At 48.0% G+C, this 21,726-nt stretch overlaps 3 protein-coding genes across 3 annotated transcripts in view; 1 reads left to right on the forward strand and 2 right to left on the reverse strand.

The window, feature by feature from the left end:
- The window catches only part of ELAVL1 (ELAV like RNA binding protein 1), a 37,156-nt gene extending 25,196 nt beyond the window's left edge, over window positions 1-11,960 (reverse strand). Inside the window, exon 1 of the mRNA XM_055545797.1 lies at window positions 11,796-11,960. The gene's annotated coding sequence lies outside the window, so the exon portion shown is untranslated. The remainder of the gene's footprint in view (window positions 1-11,795) is intronic.
- TIMM44 (translocase of inner mitochondrial membrane 44) overlaps window positions 1-21,726 on the reverse strand; it is a 369,417-nt gene that overhangs the window by 58,017 nt on the left and 289,674 nt on the right. The window lies entirely within an intron of this gene.
- RPS28 (ribosomal protein S28) overlaps window positions 1-21,726 on the forward strand; it is a 239,358-nt gene that overhangs the window by 3,821 nt on the left and 213,811 nt on the right. The window lies entirely within an intron of this gene.

The raw sequence follows: 21,726 nt of genomic DNA on the forward strand, positions 1-21,726 counted from the left end.
AAACAATGAAGAAAATGCAAAATAAAAGGAGATGCTACTTTGTGTCAGTCAGAGGGACTACAATCCAGGATGGATAAAACCCAGTGTAAGTAAGGAGAAGGCAATGGCACCCCACTCCAGTACTCTTGCCTGGAAAATCCCATGGACGGAGGAACCTGGAAGACTGCAGTCCATGGGGTCGCTGAGGGTCGGACACGACTGAGCAACTTCACTTTCACTTTCATGCATTGGAGAAGGAAATGGCAACCCACTCCAGTGTTCTTGTCTGAAGAATCCCAGGGATAGGGGAGCCTGGTGGGCTGCCGTCTCCGGGGTCGCAGAGTCAGACACGACTGAAGTGACTTAGCAGTAAGTAAGGATAAGTGGAGAAAAAAACACACCCTTCCCCCACCTTTTTTTAAACACTCTTATACACCACCAATATGAGTGTGCAAAGTGCAACCTTTTGGAAAGACAACATGGCAGGCCTATCAGAATGTTTAATGTGAATGCTACCCTCTGACTTAGAGCTGCAGGAAACTGCGCTACAGAAATAATCACACAAGTGCAGGGAAATATGTGCAAGGAACATGCTGACCCCAAGGCTGGTAAAACACTGGATATAATCTAAATATGTATTAGAGACTTCCCTGGAGGTCCAGTGGTTAAGACTCCGCAGGGGACCTAGGTTTGATCCCTGGTTAGGGAACTAAGATCCCACATGCCTCAAGGCCAAAGAAAACAAAACATAAATATGTATTAATCGGAGATGGTTAAATAAATACCATTTTCAGTAAAAAGCATGGCATTAACAGGTTTGATCAGGAAAAACTCCACAAACCTGTTAAACTGTCTGTAGCCATGAGATTTTAAGATCACTGGAGAAGGAAATGGAAACCCACTCCAGTGTTTCTGCCTGAAGAATCCCAGGGATGGAGGAACCTGGTGGGCTGCTATCTATGGGGTCTCATAGTCGGACACGACTGAAGCAACTTAGCAGCAGCAGCAGCTCACAAACAAACAAAAACACTGGCTGAAGCCTGAACCAAAGTACAAGGATTAACTAAAGAATTAAAATGCATGCTGAAGTTTGCTCAAAATGTGACTCAAATCTTTTTCTTCCTCCTTCCCCCCTTTTCCCTCTATCTCCCTCTCCACTCTTGTTTTACTCTTCTGCCTTTTCTCTCACACAGATTTCACAGATAATAAACTGGGCAGTAATTACCAGAGTGGGCTGTCCTCAATGCCTGGCAAAAAATTTGCTTTCTAAATCAGTGGTTGGCAAACCATGGCCCATGGGCCAAATTTGTTCAGACCACAGCCTGTTTTTATAAATAAAGTTTTATTGGCACACAGCTACTCTCATTTGTTTATGTTCTGTCTATGGCTGTTTTTGCACTCCAGTGACAGAGCTGAGTAACTGTGACAGGGACCATATGGTCCATAAAGCTGAAAATATTTACCATCTGGCTCTTTACAGAAAAAGTGTGCCGACCTCTGTTCTAAAATGTAAAAATTGAACAATTTCTTGGAGAAAATCTTTGTGACACTGGGTGAAGCAAAGATTTCTTAGGTACCATGCACGAAGCCAGATCCATTTAAAAGAAAATTGATAAACTGGATATCATCAAAATTGAAAACTTTTGCTCTTGCAAAAGACACTGCTAGGAAAATTATAATCCAGAAGATTATATTTGCAAATCATGTGTCTGAGAAAGGTCTTGTATCCAGAACTTTTTTTTTTTTTTTTTTTAAAGAAAAACCTCTGACACTAAACAGTAAGAAAACAACTCAATTTTTTAAATGGCAAACAATGTGAACAGATACCAAGCCAAAAAAGATATATGGATGGCAAACAAACACATGAAAAGATGCTCAACATTATCGGTTATCAGGAAAACACAAATTAAAACCACATCAAGGGAATTCCCTGGCAGTCCAGTGGTTAGGACTGCACACTTTCATTGCCAAGGGCCTAGGTTCCATCTTGGTCGGGAAACTAATATCCTGCATGACCAAAAGACAGACAAACCACATCAAAACACTGTTACCCATCTAGGCATATAGGAGGTCTAAAACAAAAATAAAAGCAAGAAAGCAAACAATGACAACAGACCATATTGAGCTCTGGTGAGGCAGTGGAGAAACTAGAACTCTCATGTATTGCTGGTGGCAATATAAAAATGTTAAAGCCGCTGTGGACAACAGCTTGGCAGCTTCTTATACTTAAACATAAACTTACCATATGACCCAGCAACCCTAGTCCTAGTACTCACACATGGGAAATAAAAACTTTTGTTTATATAAAAATCTATGCAGTAATGTTAATAGCAGCTTTATTCATTTTTTTAAACATTCAGTTTTTATTTTTTATGTGTTTGTTTTTTCATAATCTTTTCCATTTTGGTTTATTATGGGATATGGAATATAGTTCCCTATGCTATACAGTAGGACCTTGTTGTTTACCCATCTTATATATACATGTTTGCCTCTGCTATCCCCTCCCCTCCCCCATGGCAACCACAAGCATGTTCTCTGTGTCTGAGTCGGTTTCTGTTTTGTTCACAGGTTTACTTGTGCCATACTTTAGATTCCAAATATAAGTGACATCTCACATGGTATTTGTCTTTTTCTTTCTGAATTACTTCACTTAATGTGATAATCTCTAGGTCCATCCATGCTGCCACAAATGGCATTATTTCATTCTTTTTTTATGCCTGAGTAGTATGCCATTGTATATATGTACCACATCTTCTATATCCATTCCTCTGTTTAAGGGCATTTAGGCTGTTTCCATGTCTTGCTATTGTGAATACTGCTGCTATGAACATAGGGGTGCATGTATCTTTATGAGTTCGTTTTATTTGGATATATGCCCAGGAGTGGAATTGCTGGATCATATGGTAGCTCTATTTTTAGCTCTTCTGAGGAACTTCCATACTGTTCCCCATAGTGACTGCACCCATTTACATTCCCACCAGCAGTGTAAGAAGGTTCCTTTTTCTCCACACTTTCTCCAGCATTTATTATTTGTAGACTTTTTGATGATGGCTATTCTGACTGGTGTGAGGTGATACTTTGCTGTGGTTTTGTTTTGCATTTCTCTAATAGCAATGTTGAGCATCTTTTCATGTACTTATTGACCACCTGTCTTCTTTGGAGAAAAGTCTATTTAGGTCTTCTGCCCATTTTTTGATTTGGTTGTTTTTTTCCGAGTTGTATGAGCCATTTGTATATTTTGGAAAGTAAGCCCTTGTCAGTTGCATCATTTGCAAATTTTTTCTCCCAGGCTGTAGGTTGTCTTTTCATTTTGTTTATCGTTTCCTTTGCTGTGCAAAAGCTTGTAAGTCTGATTAGATTTCACTTGTTTGTTTTTGCTTTTATTTCTATTGCCTGGGAGACTGACCTAAGAAAAAAATGGTATAATTTATGTCAAAGAATGCTTTATGTTTTCTTCTATGAGTTTTTATGGTGTCATGTCTTAATAAGTCTTTAATCCAGTATGAGTTTATTTCTGTGTAGGGTATGAAGGTGTGTAATAATGTCATTGATTTACATGCAGAGCAGTCTTCTTCATAATTGCCAAAAACTGGAACTATCCAAAAGTCCCTTGAACCTCCAGTGGATAAACTACAGTACACCATACGATGGAACAGTATTCAGCAATTAAAAAGGTACTACTATTCACGCAATTCGTAAGACTCTCACATACATTTTGCTGAGTGACTGAAAACAGACTCAAAGGCTACTGCATGGTTCCATTCTGGAAAAGGCAAAAGCTTCTCCAGAGGTTACAGATAAATCAGTGGTTGCCAAGCGCAAGCAGTGGGGGAAGGGTTGACTTCACAAGGAGAACATGGGGAAATATTTTTGTTTCCCAGGTGATAAAATTTTCTAATATCATGATCATTCAGTTCAGTTCAGTTCAGTCGCTCAGTTGTGTCCGACTCTTTGCGACCCCATGAATTGCAGCACGCCAGGCCTCCCTGTCCATCACCATCTCCTGGAGTTCACTCAAACTCAAGTCCATCGAGTTGGTGATGCCATCCAGCCATCTCATCCTCTGTTGTCCCCTTTTCCTCCTGCCCCCAATCCCTCCCAGCATCAGAGTCTTTTCCAATGAGTCAACTCTTTGCATGAGGTGGCCAAAGTACTGGAGTTTCAGCTTCAGCATCACTCCTTCCAAAGAACACCCAGGGCTGATCTCCTTTAGAATGGACTGGTTGGATCTCTTTGCAGTCCATGGGACTCTCAAGAGTCTTCTCCAACACCACAGTTCAAAAGCATCAATTCTTCGGCACTCAGCTTTCTTCACAGTCCAACTCTCGCATCCATACATGACCACTGGAAAAACCATAGCCTTGACTAGATGGACCTTTGTTGGCAAAGTAATAATGTCTCTGCTTTTCAATATGCTATCTAGGTTGGTCATAACTTTCCTTCCAAGGAGTAAGCGTCTTTTCATTTCATGGCTGCAGTCACCATCTGCAGTGATTTTGGAGCCCAAAAAAATAAAGTCTGACACTGTTTCCACTGTTTCCCCATCTATTTCCCGTGAAGTAATGGGACTAGATGCCATGATCTTTGTTTTCTGAATGTTGAGCTTTAAGCCAACGTTTTCCCTCTCCTCTTTCACGGTGGTGGTCATATTCATTTGTAAAAACTCAACTCTACACCGAAAACTGAATTAAAAAATAAATTTTAGGGACTTTCCTGGTGGTCCAGTGGTTAAGATTCTGCCTGTTCACTGCAGGGGGCACTGGTTTAAGCCCTGGTCAGGGAACTCCCCACATGCCGTGCCATGGTGCGACCAAAAAAAAAAAATTTTTTTTTAATTTTTTTAAAGATTGAAAGCGTAAAGCTTCTGCATGACAGCCCTGTCCTTGGCATGCTGCCTCCTCCTGACATGCCCAGTCAGGCTGAGCAGCCCCCTGTGGGCCCCATTCTTGGTCAACTGGCACTGCTGAAGAACTCAAACCCCAAGAGCAGTTTCTTGGTGCTTCGGTGCCGCCCTGCAGTTCACGTCCCTTCCCCTGACCTTTCCAAATCTGCATAGCTGTCCCCGGAAGCACCAACCACAACCTGGTCTTGGTGTCTGCCTGACAATCGATGACTCCAGCCATCTCTCACTCGCCAGACCCTGCCTCCTGTTACTCAGCGCCCCTCCAAGTGGCAGTCCTGTGGCCATCTCCAGGTTACCCCCCAGCTCCACCAAGCCAGCTCCCCCACTTCCCGCCCCGCCGGTTCTCCCTGACAGTGGAGTCACCACCTGCTGAGGCTCAGCGGTTACACGACTCTGTGCAGGGGCAGTCGTCACCCTGTTCATTAGTGGCAGGACCAACCCTCAAGCTGTCGCTGCAGAGCAGTCTTCCGAGGATAAAATGCCAGGCCTGCTGCAATGGCCCCTGCTCGTCCCCCCCTCTCCCTTCACTTGACCGTCCCCAGCATGCTGCGGACCTTCATCTTTCTGTGCTTTTGTTTCAGCTGCTCCCTTGGCAGGGACAGCCCTCCCTCTCCATCACCTCTTCATTTATCTTTAAAGAATCTCCCAGGATGCTCAGTTGTTCTTGTTCTCAGTGCCTGCACACTGCTGGTGTGAACCTTCATTGTTGCACAAATCACTCTGACTCATAATTATTTGTTTTTCACCCACATCAGTGAAAGTTTTGAGGGTCAAGGCTACATCACTGTTGCCAAGGGTCCCCAGGGGTATCTGGCAAACATACCAGGCACACACAGAAGAGGGGTACAGGCACACTGGGAATCATATGTATTTGATGCATTATTTGATGTTAAAGAAGGGTGGCTGGAAACTGTATCAACAATCTATTTAATACATTTAGTATCTTACTTTTTTATGGTCATCCCATCCCAGCCCAACCCATGCACCAAAGACAACTGCAGGGAGCAAAACGAGAAACTTAGTGTAGCAAAGCGATCCCTGCTGATTTGGAAATGTTTCTGGTAACGGATCTGTGATGGACAAGTCCCATTGGGACGATCTCTGAGGGTTTTCAGCCCTACTGAGCTATTTTCAAAAGTTCTGGTCGTGTGACCTCAAAGATGTTGCTCACATCAGTAGTATACCTCCTGTGTATATAAGGGAGAGATACCCTATACATGTGAGTGTATGTGTGTGTGTATATAAATGATATAAAAGCATACATAGGTGGTACATATGCAAAGCAGCAAGATCAGTTTCCATCAGGCACCTATGAGCATCTGTCTTGGTTTATAGTCACAGAACAGGCTTTCTACTTGGGCCAGAACAAAACTAGAACAAGTCAAATATATCCTGGGGCTCAAGCCTGACACCTCACACATCACACGACAGGGCCTGGACTCAATTATTTCTGCCGTCCTTTCCAGATGCAAAGTCCTGAGTTCTTCAAGGTGAAAGTCTTTGGAGTGTAAGGTCACCCAGGAAACGCTGTGGTGCCAGAAAAAAAAAAACTGACAGCGCTACCTGACCCAATTACAACCACTATGCAAGGTGAGGGCTCACTGAGATCAACTCAGTTTCCTTCCTCGTCCCTTCCCACAGCCCACGGTGACGAAAGCTGTCCAATGGGGACAGCTAAGTCACGGCAAGTCCATGCCTGCCAGTCTGAGAAGCCCAGGAGAGAGGCAGAGTGGGTGCAGCTGGGTGTCCAGTCCAGCCAGAGCGCTCCATAGACCCCAAGGGCACTGGATCACACCCACAGCCCTGCTAGGAGTTCCAGTTGATCAAGGCCCCTCCAGGGCTCTCACATGAAACTGCAGAGCAACCTGGCCCAGGAGGAAAAACCCACGGGCTTTATCAGACCTGAGCTCCAACACTAACCTTACTGCTCATCAGATGAACTGTCAGGGATGTCACTTCCTTTCCCGGAGCTTCCGTCTCCCTGTCTGCAAACTGAGGTGTCACCCCCTGCTTCAGCTCTCAGCACAGTTCCTGACACATGGCGAGCGCCCACTAAGGACCACACTGACCCTTTCCACTTGGGGCCCTGGAAATGATCTGCACCTCTGAGGCCATTTCTAATAGGCCTGGGTTCCACAGAAGCCACGGTGCATTCCAGAGCCAGGGATCACAAGCACCCATGGGACACAGAAGAGATCCGTGGTAGTCCCTGGTCAGTCACACATCAATTACACACATATCCTGAGACGAACTGGCGGGTCTCCTCATCTGTTCACCAGCAACATGAACCTCATTCAAGTCTCGTCCTCTCACTCTGACTTTACCAACAAAGTCAAGGTGAGCACGTGTCTCCCTGCCCTCCCCACTTCCAGGTGCAAGCATCCTCATGTCTCCTTCTGTTCTCACCCCCCTCTTCAAACCTTCCCCTCCCCTTGAATCACTTCATTTGGTGGCACCCATTTACACTTGTCCCCCAGGCCACCTCTCCCATCCCCCAAGCCTAAGTGAGCACCAGTTTCTGCTGGTTTTGCATCTGAGATGCCTCACTCTCCCTCCATCTCTCTGCCATCGTCCCTGTTCAGGTCACTGTCACCTTCTGGGCAGACTGACTCCTATCCAGTCTCCCTGCCACATGATTATTTCACACCAAGCATTGTTTGGCCTTCTCCCCCCAGTTCACTCCCATTCCTCTGTCTCCCGATTTCTGTCTGTGGCGACATCAGTCTTGCCATTGGGTTGCTCTGCGCTGTTTCCTCTCCTGTAAATCTTTCCTCTGGCATGACTGTCTCCCTGACAGGTGGCTGGATCCAGTCACCTCTGAGCTCCCTTCTTTCCCCCAGCACACACAGAGTGCAATCACATGCCAGCACGAGCAAGGCAGTGGGTGTAGAAGACAAAACAGCAGTCCCAGTGCTGACCCTCAGGCGAGTGCTGGGCCATCTCTGTCCTACCAAAGCCTCTTGACTGGTCTGTCTGTCCTTACTCTCAGGGCTTCCCCGGTGGCCCAGTGGCTGACTCCACACTTCCAATGCAGAAGGTGCAGGTTCAATCTCTGTCAGGGAACTAAATCCCAAATGCCACAACAAAAGAGTTCACAGGCCACAACTAAAGATCCTACATGACACAAGTAAGACCTGGCACAGCCAAATAAACAAATAAATATCTGGGGGTGGGGGGGGCGGGGGAGGAATAAAAGAAAAGCGCTTTTCCAAACTCACTTCTTGACTGTGTTGAGAAACCCTGTGCCACCTGATCCTGGCATACTTCTCTAGATTCATCTCCAAGCCCACCTTCTTGATCCTCTGCCTGCCCAAACCGGTCCCCTTAGCGTTCTGGACTTCTCTGCATTCACCTTTTCTCTTACTTAGGCTGCTGGCGGCAGCTGGAAATAGCTGCCCACACCTCTCTGATGACAATGACCAGTTTGGATACCGCCTCCTTCATCAAGAACAAACCCCAAGTAACAAACAATCATTTCTTTCAAGGCTCTCCAGGCTGTCGCTACCCATGGCTTCCTCCTTTCATTACTTTAATCTCACACATCTATGTCTTTTTTCCCCAGCTCAGGTTGTAAATTCCTCGAGGAGGCAATTTCTTCCCCTCCGCCCTGTTTCCCACAATAATGAGCCAACAGTAAGGTTTTACATGTTCAGTCTATAAAACTGTGCTCACTGACTTGGCCAGTGCTCACGAGTGAGAATGGACAGTGAACATATGAGCGAGTCCCATCGACACCTCAGGACAGGACGCTACCTTCTGCCACCTCCCCACTTCCGGTCTGTATATCCACAGAAGGTACACGTATCCTACTCAAGTGATGTGCTATTTTGTCTATGTCTACATGCTAAACTGCTCCTTCTTTTGTCTTCTCTGTTTCTCTGAGTGACCGTTATCCACCTACTGGGCACTCAGGCAGGGCGCCGAATCATTGCCCAGTGTTTTCTCACATCCCACAGCTAAACACCCACTGAGCCCTGTGTCCTTTACCCCCTAACTGGGTCTCAAACCCACCCCCTACTTCCAGACCACCACAGCCCTGGGTCATATTTTTGACCCTTCTGATTTACAGGAAAGTCATCACCTCCGAAGCAGTTTGCTGGCTTTCAGCAATATTCTCCTCCAGCTCTTTGTCTTGTGTGCAGACCTGACCCCTTCGCTTTGTGGAATGAAACTGTCAGAGAGCTCCCCTTGGCCTGGTCTGCAGGACAACACCCTTTCCCTCTGCACACCAGCTATCAGAGTCCTCTTACCACCACTCGCTTGACCTTTCTTGCCTCTGAACTACCAGATCCCGTGTGGGTCTCTGAACAAACCAAGACATCCCCACCTCCATGCTTGGCTGGTGTGGTTCTTGCATCCTACCAAGCCCTTCCCCACAGTCTGGGCCTGGATAACCCCTCCCCTCCTGTTTCACCTCCTCCAGGACGGTGATTACCTTTGCCCACCAGGGCTAGGTTAACAGTTTCCTTTTCTGTGTTTCCACATCAGCAGGCACATAACCATAATTACCACGCTCAACAGAGTGGGCTGAAACAATCTGTGCATTCGCTGCAATCACCAGTGCCTCCCCAGAGCCTAGAACAGAGCCTGGGACTCAGAAGCCGAGGGCAGAGAGTCAGCTAAAGGAGGGAAGCAAAACTAACTTCCCTCCCACAGGCTGGTTTCCTCTTGTTCTTCCCCTGACTCAGTCTCAGGTCGGCCTTGCCGCTTAGCTACTGCCACCTAGGGGCGAAAGGAGGCGGCTGTACTTCTTTCACCATTCAGCACTGAACCTGATTCCATTGAATGAGATGTGGACAGGAGTGAGGAACTACTGGTGAGGGTAGAGAAAAAGCAGCAGTCTGGGGAGGCTTCATATGGTGAGAGAGCTTCAACCTGGGCCACACAGCATGAGGAAGAGATCTCCAGGTGGAGGAGACCGACATTCCAGAAAGTGGGGGCAACAGGCAGTGAGGGTCGGAGATTGGGGCCTATGTGCAGGCAAAATCAGAAAGGAAGAGGGGGGGTGGGGGTGGGGGGAGCGGTTAGAATGTGCAAAGGATCCTCGACTTCAGCTTTTAAGCCACCTAAAAAGGTTTAAAAATTAATTTATTTTCCACCCAAACACTCTTGATTGGGAATAACATAATCAGATCTTGCTTGAATGTGGAAAGGTGATAAGAGATGGGAGGCAGGACTGACACAAAAGCAGGGCCTTAGGAAGACGGTACTTTCATAAACCTCTCATTTTCCACTTACTGCCCCATGACTTCACACTCAACACAGCCAATCCGAAACTCCGCCTCTTCAACATAAACATTATTTAGTTCCACCTTTTGAGATGTTCATATATCTTGCTTTCTTCATGGGCCTTTAAGTCAAATATTTTTATAACAGATCCTAGCACAAAGCTCTGCACACAGAAAATGCTCAGTGATACATGAATGGAACGTCTCTCCAGGTCCCCCAGATGCTGGGATTATAAGTGTGGTAAAACTTGGCCGTTAAAGGTAAGAAATCTGAGTCAGAGTGCCTGAGTTCAAATCCTGCCATTAGCCACTTTCCCGTATGAGACTGGTCTCACTAAGCGACCTACTGGGCTTCTTTGTTCCTAAAACGGAACTTACAACAGACAGCACCCACCTCAAGGGCTGGAGATCAATGTCCATCCGTGGATAGCACATAGTAAATCCTCACTAAATATGGTCGACTATTTATAACATTATATATTCAGTGTCTCCTCAGGCACAGGTCATGCAGAATGCTAAGGCTTCCCAAATCCTTAAATCTGCACAGCAATAGTCTCATCCATCCCATTCTACAGATAAGCAAACTAAGGCTCCCACAGTAGAGTTTGTCCAACGTCTTGGGAACTCTGGATTTCAAGGAATCAGAAATAGGGCTAGGGGTGCTTCTAGTGGAAGATCATTCATTTAGTCCAGGAGTGGTTCTCACACATGTGAGTATGTGTGTGGTACTTTCGGAAATCTCTGAAGATATTTTTGATCTTCACAAATGGGGGAAGAAGATGCTGCTGGCATCTAAGTGGGTAGATGCCAGGGACAGCCCCTTCTCCACCCAAACCCAGAATGATCAGACCCAAAATGTCAGTAGTGCCAAGGTTGAGAAACGCTTTTCGAGAGAATCCGCCTCCCCAACGTCCCACTTTTGGAGCCTTGGCTATTCAGATCGCCCATGAATACTCTGTGAGGGGGGGCTCTGTTCCTCCAGGGGCGGCACCTGCAGAAGTTCTTCTCCACCTGCCCTGCACACAGTGGGTATCAGAACCCATTTTTAATATGCCTAGCAGCAGAAGACGCCGGAAAAGGAAGAGCATCCATCCCCCATTGTTCAATTGCGTGCAGTTTGTGTTTTCAACACACACATTTTACAAATCCAGACGTCCCACACCCCAGAAACTGTTTTGTTAGAGACGGTGTTCAAAAAATATTTTTCTTTCTTCCCCTAGGGCTCTCATACATACCGAAGGGTTTGTACACTTCTAAGAGGACCTCAGATCCACCGCGGTCCTCTGACAACCGCTACAAAAGGAGCGAGCCCGGGGGCCGTGACCTCCGAGAGCTGAGGGCGCTCACTCCACTCCCTCGCCTCTGGCTCCGTTCTCCCGCCCCCGGATACCCGGCTTGCAAGGCTACCCGGGCCCGGCCGCGGAGCCCGGCCGCCAGGCGCGTGCCCACGCCGCGACCCCCTACCTCGCCCTCGCGGCGGCCGAGGAATCCGGCCCGGGGCCTGTCGCTGGCGCCCACACCGGCCGGCCCCCGCCCGCTAGCCGAGGCCCGCGCGCGTCCCCTCCCGGCCCGGCGCGGCCTGGGCCTCGGCCGGTGCAGGCCCGCGAGCGCCCGCGGCCGGGCCAGGCGAGCTCAGGCCTGCCGCGGCCTACCCCGTCGGGCGCCGTCGAAGGCCCCCGCCTCACCTGGACGCGGGCGGGTGGGCCCGGGGCTGCTCCTAGGCAGGCGGGCGGCGGCGGCGCGACGCTAACGGCTCCGCTCGGCCTCGGTAGCGCTGGCGGTAGCGGCGGCGACGGCGACGGCGGCGGCGGCTCCTCCTCAGCGCGCACGACCCGCTCCGGCCCGCGGCCCGGACACGCCCCCCCGGCGCGCGCGCCCATTGGCCGGCGTCCGCCACGGCGCGCTTCTCATTGGCCCGCGTTGCTGTCGCGGCGCCCCGGGGCGCGCGGCGGGGGCGGGACTTCCGGCTGGCGCCGCCTGCGAAGAGCTCGGCGGCAGGCAGAGACGCGCGGGTGGCCAGCGATGGCCGCGGAGAGGGCCAGCTGTGGCCTGGCCCACGGAGGCCGACGGGAGGCGGCGGCCGAAGAGTCGCTCCCCTTGTCCTGGGCATGGTGTGTGTCTCGCGCCTGTTTATCCCGCCGCCTCCTCGGCCGCCGTCACCAATCTGCAAGGTAGGAACCGTCAGCGCGCCTGGGCTGCGGTGACAACCGGGGTTCGAATCCCGGCCCCGACGTTTCCGCACTGCGTGCGGTTGGGTTGGGGTTACGTCACCTCGCCCGGACTTAGTTTCCTTATCTGCTGTAGTGAAGAGGCGGACCTAGGGACATGGTCAGTGTTCCATCTGTGTTGTTTATTAGAGCTAACGGGTGCCCTGAGGCTCAGCCTAACGTCCGTTCATTAAAATTTAATTGACCGCCTACTATGTGCCGATCACTGTATCGGCAACGAACAGGCGAAAATACCCGCCTCTATTTGGCTGACATTCTAGACTGACGCTGTCCATGAGAAATGTAGTGTTAGTCGCTCAGTCGTGTCTGACTCTGCGACCTCATGGGCTGTAACCCTCCAGTCTCTGCCCATGGGGATTCTCCAGGCAATAATACTGGAGTGAGTTACCATTTCTTTCTTCAGGGGATCAAGCCTGTATCTCCTGCACTGCACGCAGATTCTTTACCATCTGAGCCACCAGGGAAGCCCATGAGAAATGTAAGGCAACCACAAATGTTAGCCACATGCATAATTTAAAATTTCTAGTAGCCATGTTAAAAAAAAAAAAAGAAACAGGTGATGTTAATTTTAATAACGTGTCTTCTTTAACCCAGTTTATCTCCAAAATGCTGTTTCAGCTTGTAACTAATGTAAAAATGTATGAGATATATTTACATTCTTTTTTTTTCCTTTTCTTTTCTCTACATGCCTTTGAAATCTTGTATGTCTTTTACACTCACAGCACATCTGAAGTTGGACTGGCTGTGTTTCAAGGGCTCAGGAGCCGTGGTTACCAACGGCTACAGCATCGCACCATGCAGTGCTAGATACGGAGTCAGGAAAGAAATTAAGTGGATTCCACAGCAAGTGGTAAGACCAAAAAGTAAATTGGGCATGGGGTATGTGGGGGTGGGGGTGGGGGTTGCAGTTTGAAAGAGGGCTGTTGGGAAGGTTGAGAAGGTAAGATTTGCAGAAGGACCCGAAGGAGTCAAGAACACTGAACAAACAATCGTGCTGTTTATTGTTTTGTGCTGCTGCTAAGTCGCTTCAGTCGTGTCTGACTCTGTGCGACCCCAGAGACGGCAGCCCACCAGGCTTCCCTGTCCCTGGGATTCTCCAGACAAGAATACTGGAGTGGGGTGCCATTGCCTTCTCCAATGCATGAAAGTGAAAAGTGAAAGTGAAGTCGGTCAGTCGTGTCTGACTCCTAGCGACCCCATGGACTGCAGCCAACCAGGCTCCTCTGTCCATGGGATTTTCCAGGCAAAAGTACTGGAGTGGGGTGCCATTGCCTTCTCCATTGTTTTGTGCAGTGTTGTCCAATAGAACATTCTGTGCTCATGGGCATTTCTTTTTAATCAACACTGCCAAATTTAATAGCCACGAGCTCTATGTGGCTCTTGGGCACTTGACATGTAGCTGGTAGCACTAAAGAACCGAGCATTTAATGAACTTAATTTTTGTTGTTCAGTTGTTAAGTCACGTCCGACTCTTTGCCACCCCCATGACTGCAGCACACCAGTCTCCCGTGTCCATCACTATCTCCTGGAGTTTGCTCAAACTCGTATCCATTGAGTCAGTGATGTTATCTAACCATCTCATCCTCTGCCACCCCCTTCTTCTTTTGCCTTTAATCTTTCCTAGCATCAGAGTCTTTTCCAGTGAAATCAGCTCTTTCGTAAAGTATTGGAGCTTCATGGATCATAGCTTTGTTGTGGTCAAGGGGCTTTTGTTAATGCAGTAAAGCTTTGAGCTATGCTGTGCAGGGCCCCCGAAGATGGATGGGTCATCATGGAAAGTTCTGACAAAACGTGGTCCATTGGAGGAGGGAATGGCAAACCGCTCCAGTTTCTTGCCACAAGAACTCCATTAATTTAATTTTTACTTAATTTAAATTTTGTCATGTAGAGCTCACGGCTTGCATAGTGGATGGCATAGATTTCGTCGAATGGTGACAAGTGCAGTGCTCTGAGTTGAGCTGTACCTCACGCTGAACGCTTTGTGTCGCTCTACGGAGTGCTCACGATAGCACTGTAAGGAGAGAGCTGCGGTCACTGGCACCATGATGAATAGTGGAGTATTGTGATCGTTCACCTATGGTTTATCATTGCTGTCATTCGTGGACTTGAGTTTGTAGAAGAATTTTAGATTCACGGAAATATTGTGCAGAAAGCACAGAGTTACCATTTCACCCACACCCACTTTCCCGGACCCTACCGTCTTTCATTGGCAGGACACGTTTGTTACACTGAACGAGCCAGGACCGATACATTCTTGTCAACCCTTCTTCATGTTTTGATTTCCTTTGTTTTACCTAATGTCCTTTTTGTCATCCAGAATCTCATCTAGGATACCACGTTACACTGAGTTGTTTTCTCTCTCTAAAAAGAGATAATTGGCATGACATTGCATTAGTTTTGGAGTATACAACATAATGATTTGATGCCTGTGTATATTACATAATGACCACCACAATAAGGTGGTTAAAGATTAACATCCATCACCACACTTAGATTTCTTTTTTTCTCTTGTGATGAGAACTTTTAAGATCCAGTCTCTTAGTTGTCCTGTCTCTTTAGCCTCCAAAAAGCTTTGGCAGGTTCTCCAACTTTCCTTGATTTGGATCATCTTAATTGTTCTGAGAGACCTGGTCAAATATTTGGTAGGATGCTCCTCTATTGGCATTTGTCTGGTATATTTCTTGTGGTAACCCTGGGATGATGGGTTTGAGGGAGGAAAACCAAAGAGGTAAAGGCCATTTTCATCATACCATGTCAAGGATACATACAATTGGGGACTTCCCTGGTGGTCCAGTGGTTAAGACACTGTGCCCCCAGTTCAGGGGGCATGGGTTTGATCCCTGGTCAGGAAACTAAGATCCCACAGGCGGAGCAGTAAGGCCAAAATAAAAGAAAGTAAGAGAATTCTTTTTTTAAAAAAGGATATGTACTATCAACTTTATTTATGTGTGTTGATATTGGCCTTCATCACCTGGCTAACTTGGTATTTGTTAGGTTTTTCCACTGTAAAGTCACTTTTCCCTTTTTTCTTTGGAAGGAAGTCACTATATGCAGCCCACATAGAGAGTGGACATGTGTGTTCCCTTCCTTAAAGATGGCTATCTACATAAATTACTTGGAATCCTTCTGCATAAAAGGCTTACCTCTTCTCCCCCCATTTATTAGTTTATCCAGTCATTTAATTAGATCAGTATAGCTTCCTGAATATTTATTTATACTCTGGATTATAAGCCAATACTACTTTATTTTGTTGCTCAAATTGCCCCAGCATTGGCCACTGGGAGCCCTTTCAGTTGGCTCCTTTGTTTTGTTTTTAATTTATTTCTTTTTGGCTGTACTGGGTCTTCATTGCGGGCTTTTTTCTAGTTACAGCGCACAGACTTCTCATTGCAGTGACTTCTCTCGTCCTGGGGCACAGGCTCTAGGCTGTGCGGGCTTAATGGTTGTGGCTCTAGAGGCTTAGCTGCTCCTTGGCATATGGGATCTTCCCAAACCAGGGATCCAAGCCATGTCTCCTTCATTGGCAGCCAGATTCTTTACCACTGGATCACCAGGGAAGCCCTCCTTTGGTTTTTGACACACTCCTATCAATGTGTTTTGTTTGGTGAGGTTTTTTTTTTTGCTTGTTTGTTTTTTCTGTAGGATTTCCTTACTTTCTAGCACTGCAAGATGCTGTAGGTTCTTCTCATGTGTACGTCCTGATCCCAGCCTTAGAAGCAGCCGTTTCTCCGAGTCTGGTTCCTCGGATTAGAGCATGGTCTTAGAAACCAGATCTGAAATCCAGGAGCGCTTGTTGCTACTGCAGTGCTGTTTCTTTTAGGTCATCAGTGCTTTGCAGCCGCCGGTAATTCAGCCGGTCTAGGCGCTCAGCCCTGGGGACACGTGCAACAACGACCCGACGTGCATCGGCCCTCACAGAGCTCAGAGTCAACCTGCGAGGACAGGCTTAGGAGGGGAGCTCTGACGTTCCATCGCCGCGCAACCTTGGGCAAGTTGTTTAATTTCTCTGAACTTCAGCCTCCTCTTCCACGAAGTGGAGGTGCTTACAATACTTTATGAGGGCACCGTGAGAATGAAATGAAATCACCCACTTTCAGAATCTCTGAAGTAGAACCTGGTAGCAAGTGCTTATTAATTGTAAGAAGAAATGACACAAATAATTTCAACCTGCAGAGGTCCAGAGTGCCAGCAAAGTGTGTAACAGGCAGACCTGACTTCGCCCAGGGGCAGCCAGGGGGGCCCTGCACAGTCATTAGGATGAGTCACAGGCAAAGGGGAGCAGGACGGTTCAGGCAGCAGGAACAGCAAGCACAAAGGCCCTGAGGCCCATAGGAGCGTGGCACACTTAGGAAAGGCCAGTGACTCATGGGATTGAAAGGGGCATGACACACAGGGCTTGATTGGCCATGGCAAGTTGAGACCCTGTCCTAAGAGCAAGGGAGGTGACTTGTCCAGGTGCACATGTCTAGTAAGGACAGGGATTTGAGTCCAGCCTGCCTGATCTCAGAGATCTTTATTACCCTGATCTGATCTTGAGATAGAAATTCTTTGTTTTATTTTTTAGTAAGAAGCATAGTTTTGGTTCTTAAGGGTCAGGGTTAGACTACACTCCAACCACTAAAATTCCTGATTGTTCTTATTGTGCCTCGAAGCACATGCTCTCAGGGTCCATGTGATCAGGCTGACTCCCTTTGGGTTCCTGCTCGAGAGGACCTTGCTGCTGCAAGAAAGAAGAGGACATGCAGACACCAAGCCCAGGCAGTGTGACAAGGGCCAGGTCCAGAGCACCACCTTTCATGAGGGCAGCACTGGGCTGGAGGGCAGCAGGAGCCAGGGTCTGCCAGCCACAGGAGGGGGAGATGGGGCTTTCACACATGGACCAGCCGGAGCACAGGTGCAGCTTTGCCTGTGAGGAGGGTTCACGGAGCAGTAGGTGTCTCAAGGAAAGAAGACGATAAGACGGAACTGGCAGGGTGTCTGTCTCTGGCTGTCAAGGACTCTAGAGAGTTAGGCAGAGAAGTTGGGATTTCATCCTGCGGATGAGAAGCCAGCTGACTGCAGCCTGATTCCACCCACACCTTTTTTTTTACACAGCCTGTGAGCTACAAATGATGTTTACATTTTTATTTTATTTATCTTATTTAATTTTTTGACTGCACCACAGGGCACATGGGATCTTAGTTCTCCAACCAGGGAACCCGTGTCCCCTGCATTGGAAGCATGGGAAGTCTTACATTTCTAAATGATTGGAAAAAAAACAGAAGAATAGCATTTTGTGACATGGGAAAGTGCAGCTTCAGCGTCCATCACGTTTGCTGGTCCCATGCCCACTCCCATCATCTGTGTGTGGCCCACGGCCGCTTTCATGTTGCAGGAGCAGACGCAGACTTGCTCAGATGGCCGGGGGGGGGCCTGCACTTCTGCTGTCACTGGTCTGAAATTCTTAATCTTGTGAATGAAGGAGTCCCATATTTTTATCTTGCATTGAGCTCTGAAAATTGTGCAGTCTTAGCAACAGAGACCAGATGGCCCACAAAGCCTAAAAGATTTACTGCGGGGCCCTTTTCAGAAAAAGTAGGCTGGTCTTGCTGTGATGGGCAGAATAACAGCGGTCTCTGGGAACCTGTGAAGATGTCCCCTTACCTAGCAGAAGGGACTCTACAGATGGGATTAAGTTGAGGATCTGGAGATGGGCAGGCAGTCGTGGATTATCTGCATGAGACCAACATCATCACAGAGATTCTTATCAGAGGGAGGCCGGAGGGGCAGAGAAGGAGATGTGAAAGTACAAAGAGAGGACAGTGATGCCATTGATGTCTTTGAGGTTGGAGGAGGTGGCCACGAGCCACGGAATGCAGACGGCCTCTAGTGGCCAGAAAATGGATTATCTCCTCCAACTTCCAGGACTGCAGCTCTGCCAGCACCTTGATCTTAGTCCAATAAGACTGAATTCAGACTTGTGACTGCCAGGACTGTCGAATAATAAATGTGCCTCGCTTTAAGCCACCAAGGTTGTAGTGACTCAATACAGCAGTCACAGGGCCCCAGTACTCCTGCCGTAGGCAATGGGCAGCTGAAAGAATCTTTCAGACAGAATTTTTTATTGTTTTTTTAAATATATGTAGTTTTGATGTGGACCAGTTTTTTTAAAGTCTTTATTAAATTTGTTACAGTATTGCTTCTATTTTATGATTTGGTTTTCTGGCCACAAAGCATGTGGGATCTTAGCTCCCAGAGCAGGGATCAAACCTGTGCCTCCTGCAGTGGAAGTGTGGGGTTTTAACCCCTGGACCACCGGAGAAGTCCCCAGCCAAAGAGCATTTTAAATGAGACACTTAATGTGATTCTTTGCTGATCTGTTAGAAGGAAGGGCCCTAGAACCAGGCGTGGAATGCACACTTCAAAAGAGGGGGTGGGGACTGTGAAGACAGCCCCAGGGAGAGCTGACCGAGCAGGTATATGGCAGGATGTAGAGAGGAGGATTCCAGGTGTCTTAGAAGTGGGATCAGGACTTGTTGACAGTCAGGTGTGGGCAAGGCGGTAGCCCAGTTATTAGGCACAGCAATGGGGAAACCATGGCACCTGGACCACTTTCAGGGCTCACAGTGTGGGTGGGGGCTATTTTGGGGACATAGAAGTGAGTTTAGGGACCTCCCTGGTGGTCCAGTGGTTGAGATTCCGTGCTTCCAGTGCAGTGGGCACAGGTTTGATCCCCGGTTGTGGAACTAAGATCCCACTTGCCTCATAGCTCAGACAAAACAGAGAAGTAATAGGTTTTATTGTCAGGGGAGCCATTTACCGGTCAGCCCCCAAACAGAGCTGAGGCATCGAAGCGGATCACCCATCCTGAGGATGGAAGCCAAGCAGCCTGGCTTCTGGAAGAAAGAATTTTCCAGCACTGGAGCTCTTTGGGGGCCAAACTTCAGTCTGATTTCATTACTAGTGCTGAGTTGATGAGTGATGGAAAAAACCAGGAAGCTGTATCGACTTCTCTGTGGACGGTTGAGTTTGTTTTCAGTGGGCAACCCCATTGGAGTTCATGGCCCTGATTACTCCAGAGTTGGAGGAATGGGTAGCCAGGGCTTCCTTCCGGGTGTGGGTCCCCCGTGCTTCCTGCTTGTACTCATTTCTGACCCAGAGAACCTGACCTGGAGCGGGCACAGAGCTTACACCCAGGAACTGCCATGTGATAACCTCCCAAGCCTCTGTTTATTTGTAAAAGATGAGGGGCACTGCCACCTCGAGGACACACATTGAGCAGGGCAGCTGAGGCCCAGGACGACCACCCTGGCACAGGCCGACAAAGGAGATTCTATGCTCAATGCCTGGGAGAACAGGAAGGGAGGGGTCCCCTGCTCGTCGGAAAGGCGAGCTCCCCACACACCACGGTGCAAGATCACATGGGTCAGTGACCTGAGTGCTGGTTCCCAGAATTCCCTTTCTAGATCTGACCATGCCCCTTTCACTGGGCATTCTTCCAGCAAGAGCAGTAGTGGCATTTTATCTCCCACTGTATCAAAGGTTAGAACAGGCCCTGTGACTCCAATTCCGAGGGTCACTATTGACAGTGATCACTTTCACTTTTCCTGTCACTTCACCCACCTCATTCTTGCCATTGACCGGGAAATAGCCACTGTGTCATTTTTTTTCATGTTTAAGATTTCTACTTTCCTTTAAATCCAGCTGTTATTTTTCATGCCATATGTGTTCTCCTTGACCTGTCTCTACGTGTTTTACATGTATGTGTTGAACTTTTTGCAGTACTTCTTAAAAAAAATTACACAGAAATTCAGTAATTTCCAGTGTATCCACAAAGTTGCACAAACCTCACCGCCACCTTATCCTAGCACATTTTCATCACTCCAGAAAGGAACCCCAGGACTTCCCTGGTGGTCCAGTGGCTAAGACGCCAAACTCCCAATGCAGTGGGCCTGGGGTTTGAGCCCTGGTCAGGTAACCAGATTTCCACATGCTGCAAACTAAAGATCCTACATGCCACAACTAAGATCTGGTGCAGCCAAATAAATAAATAATTTTTTTAAAGGAACCCCCATGCCCTTTGGGGTTCCCTGGTGGCTCAGATGGCAAAGTATGCCTGTAATGTTTGGTCTCTGGGTCAGGAACATCCCCTGGAGTAGGAAATGCAGCCCACTCCAGTATTCTTGCCTGGAGCGTCCCATGGACAGAGAGTCTGGCGGGCTACAGGCCGTGGGGTTGTAAAGAGTTGGACACAGCTGAGCGACACAACTAATATCATTCATTCATGACCTTTTACAGTCCCTCCCTCAGCCTCTGGCAGCCACTAGTCCACTTTCTGACTCCATGAATTTGCCTGTTCTGATCACTTTATATGAATAGACTCATACAATATGTGGCCTTTTGTGTCTGAACATCGTCTTCAAAGCTTGTTTCTGTTGTAGCATGATTTAGTACCTCATTCATTTTCAGGGCTGAATAATATTCCATGGTATGTGGCTGGACCACGTGTTGATCCGTTCACCCATCGACGGACATTTTGGGGGCTGTTTCTACCTTGTGGCTTTAGTGAATCATACTCCATGAACATTTATAGACAAGTGTCTGATGGGATGTATGTTATTTCTCTTAGGTAGATATCTAGGACTAAAGTGGCTGGCTGACAAAGTAACTTCATGAGAAATCGCCAGACCGTTTTCCTCAATCTTTGCTTTGTAAATGAGATGGAGACTTCATGCCTGTCAGTCATTGGCAGGTGCTCCGTTGGCTGTAACCATTCTCCAGCCCTGCTCCTCGTCCAGCATCCCATGGGAAGCAGGCAGGGCCCCTTGGGTTTGCCAAGGTGCCTCCCACCTGCCCCAATGTGCAGGGGCAAGGGTCCCAAGGGTGGGCCCATTATGGGCCTCTGCCCCACCATGTAACTCCCACATTCCATATAGTAGGAAACCCTCAAACCATTCAGCTCCCCAGATGAAAAATTCAAAAGCACTGCCAGCGGCATCTCTGGGAGCCTTCCATATGGGCTAACCTCCGATCATGCAAGGTTAACAGTGAGTTGTACCAGGGGAACAAGCCAGTTGTGTTATCAGCTATTAAAAGCTCACACAAATCGATAAGAACTCAAGGAGCAAAGATCAGCAACAGTTCACCAGGGAAGAAAGAGTCGACAAACCTCAGAATGGCCGTTGGGTGAGAGCTGGTTAAGGTGAAACCATTCCAGTGCTGCCAAGACCCGGACACTGGCTCCTCAGGGTGGTAGCTGGGGTTACCAGAAAATTACAAAACCTTCGGAAGCTACTTCTCCAGCATCTTATGAGTTTCATGGTCTGACCCTGTGGTTAAACCACCGACAAGTGTCCTGAGCCCCCAGTGGAAGGGCTGTTCTTACAGCCTTTAAAGAGTAAAAGGTTGG

The sequence above is a fragment of the Bubalus kerabau genome, chromosome 1 (assembly GCF_029407905.1).
Source record: "Bubalus kerabau isolate K-KA32 ecotype Philippines breed swamp buffalo chromosome 1, PCC_UOA_SB_1v2, whole genome shotgun sequence".
Taxonomy (NCBI): Eukaryota; Metazoa; Chordata; class Mammalia; order Artiodactyla; family Bovidae; genus Bubalus; species Bubalus kerabau.